We start from the raw sequence: 3,190 nt of genomic DNA, 5'->3' as shown, positions 1-3,190 counted from the left end.
CCCTGGAAGAATGTACTGCCGTCACCACACACACACACACACACACACACACACACACACACACACACATTTTCCATTTCATCGAACATCGCCTCCACACCACACACACACACACACACACACATTCACATAATAAATACATCGGCTTATCCTCCCCCACCACACACACACACACACACACACACACACACACACAAACACATTCACACTTAATAAATACATCGACCTACACCGCCTCCCCACTACACACACACACACACACACACACACACACACACACACACGTCAGGTGAGCTACACGTCAACAGCTGCGGCACACGGTAGCCTCTACACTCACACAGGCTGAGTAGGTGAGGGCACATCCCGGTGACGTGTGTGAGGGCCGGCAGCAGGGTCCGTGCGTGGCTGTCTCCCCCCACCGACAACAACAGACACTTCAGGCCTTCAGGGAGTAGCCTCAAGTGGTTGGCGTCCAGCTGGCCCTCAAACTGCACCAGGTCACGGCTGTAACGGTGCACCACTGTGGTCAGGGCCGTGTGCGTGGGAAGCCTGAACACCACAGAGAATGAACACACACACACACACACACACACACACACAATTTAAGCTTATTTTCAATAATGTATTTGAATGTTGATGCATACAAAAACTACTCAGTCGTTTGCATCGATAATCATACAATCACGGGAAAAGACAAGCCTGTATCAAATAACATAGTCACATCATGCTCGAACGATCTGTGGTTTTTCATATTCATTGATTGATAGCTCATTTCAGGTGTATTAATAGCGTCTTCCATGTAGCGTAACCCGTTTCTGGGTCGTGATATGTAGAGTGTATTGATAGTGAGTCCGACAACCTAAGATTTGGACGCCATTATTGGCCCTGTTTTTCGCGAGCGCCGCGTTTTTCTGCATGTAAATAACGATTAATAATTGAAATAATATGTAACAGTAAATAATAACTGTTGAATGCGATGCTATAGGCTACTTCGCAAAATAGGCTGCACATGTTATTTACATGCAACGCATCAAAATTTCTTATGTATAGACACTTGCAGAGTCGTATATCACTTTATGGACCTGAATGAGATGAAATATGAGTATCTGAAAGGCTATGAATCGTTCGAGAATGATCAGACTATACTGTTTGATATACAAGTTGTTCCTTCGTGTGCTTGTATGGTAGATAATCATCGATGCAAAACGGCTTGTTTGCGGTTCATATAAGAGGCCTCGAGGTTTTTTTTTATCGACGACGCAGACGCCGATCAACAGATTGTCCATCTTAGTGTTGTTGTTGTTGTTGTTGTTGTTGTTGTTGTTGTTGTTGTTGCTGTTGTTTTCTTCAAGTTGTTTTCCTGGCTTACCCATGCATTGTAGACATGACATTGTATAAGAACATTTGTTAGCCCTGATGAACCCTACAACATATCATTATAAACAGTCATTTTTTTTTTTTTACGTCTTGGCCTGTGGCGCCGGTAGGCCTTCATAGTAGGGCCTGATGGTCGGCCCCAGCCCGTTGTAGCACAGGCAAGTGTTTATAATGGCGCCATTTTTACTTTCCAGCATTTTCCATTTTAGACCCCTAGTTGCATAATATAAATTGTTGGGGGTGTGTTGGAGGGTCTTGCGACGCCGATCTAGCACAGTGTTTGTGTTATTAACACTTGTTTTGTATACTCAAACACTCAAATGTATCACTGAAAACATAAAGTTGATCTTCACGCAATCGCGAGCTCACAACGCGCAGGTGCCACATCCACGTTACCGAGTGGACAGACGGAATGAAACTGACTATATAGCTTATTCCTGTCTACTCAGGTAGCTAATGCTTGTATTGTCCTTCAGGTGTTACATTCACTACCATCTTAGAATTCAGAGAGGCCTAAACCACTTAAATGATCTATTGTTTTTGTTTATTTCTACTACAGCGTGGTAGACCTGTGGACCTCGAGTTCAACTGAACCACGCTGAGTTTGAAAGCCCTCCCCGAGTGTCTGAGGATTACCCATATGCTGCCTTGGTCTTCAGCCAACACTAACTTCAGCGACTTCGGTCAGAAGGAGCACCGGGGGGCAGCATGGGCCTGGCAAGAGTCACACATCACGGCAGCCAATATAAATAAAATTTGCTTGCGCCACGAACGGGCTGGGGCTGTTCAAGAGACCCTTGAAAAAAGCCTGCCGGCGCTACTACTACTACTGCTAATACTAATACTACGACGACGACTACTGCTACTATTACTACTACTACTACTATTACTACAACTACTACTACTACTATTACTACAACTACTACTACTACTAATAATAATAATACTACTACTATTACCACTACCACGATATCAGAAACTAGGAACGAGAGAGAGAGAGAGAGAGAGAGAGAGAGAGAGAGAGAGAGAGAGAGAGAGAGAGAGAGAGAGAGAGAGAGAGAGAGAGAGAGAGAGAGAGAGAGAGAGAGAGAGAGAGAGAGAGAGAGAGAGAGAGAGAGAGAGAGAGAGAGAGAGAGAGAGAGCACCAAACCTATCTCCCTTACTATCTCTACCTGTGGATTATGTAACCAGGTGCTCTCTCTTGTTCTATTTTCGTTCTTTCTTCTTCTCGTTCTCTTTATCGTTCTCTTTTCGTTCTTTTCTCGTTCTTTTCAGTTTTCTTTTTCAGTTTTCTTTTTCAGTTTTCTTTTTCAATCTTCCTTTTCGTTTTCTTTTTTCCTTCTCTTGTTCTCTTTCATTCTCTTTGTTCTTTTTTCCTCTTTCATTCTCTCTCCTCTTCCCTCCCTCCCCACTCTCCCTCCTCACCCTCTCTCCTCCTCCTCCCTCCCTCCCTCCCTCACTCCTGGCACGGTGAAAAGCCAGGCCAGGAGTGGTCGCGCCACGTCACCTCAAGTTTAAATGAGTTTCTTGGCTCCGGACGAAAGTACTTGCAATAACAGGTGGCGAGTGACAAGATGCGATTATGTGGCGCTGGGAAATTCCTCTAACCCTCCCTTTACTCCTTTGCCTCCTCCTCCTCCTCCTCTTTCTCTTCCTTCCTCGCTTAAGAAAGGTGGAGATGATGGGGTGGAACGGTAGGTGCGTAGATGAGGAAGGAGGAAGAGGGTAAAGAGAGAGGCAGATAAGAGATTTGGAATGTAGAATGAGGTCTGATTAGGTTGAGGGTGAGAAATTCCTCCTACTAACCCGTCCC

The 3,190-nt window shown here is 45.0% G+C and overlaps 1 long non-coding RNA gene across 1 annotated transcript in view; it reads right to left on the bottom strand.

The window, feature by feature from the left end:
• Positions 1–499, bottom strand: part of LOC126989668 (uncharacterized) — a 9,118-nt gene extending 8,619 nt beyond the window's left edge. Inside the window, exons 1-2 of the long non-coding RNA XR_007743578.1 lie at positions 338–499; positions 1–2 (exon numbers count right to left, since the gene is read on the bottom strand). The exon at positions 1–2 is cut by the window's left edge and continues 146 nt beyond it. This is a non-coding gene — a long non-coding RNA (uncharacterized LOC126989668). The remainder of the gene's footprint in view (positions 3–337) is intronic.
• Between the last annotated feature and the right edge of the window lie 2,691 nt (positions 500–3,190).

Source organism: Eriocheir sinensis, unplaced genomic scaffold, assembly GCF_024679095.1.
Source record: "Eriocheir sinensis breed Jianghai 21 unplaced genomic scaffold, ASM2467909v1 Scaffold1266, whole genome shotgun sequence".
Classification (NCBI taxonomy): Eukaryota; Metazoa; Arthropoda; class Malacostraca; order Decapoda; family Varunidae; genus Eriocheir; species Eriocheir sinensis.
This window is presented reverse-complemented; position numbering and strand designations above follow the sequence as displayed.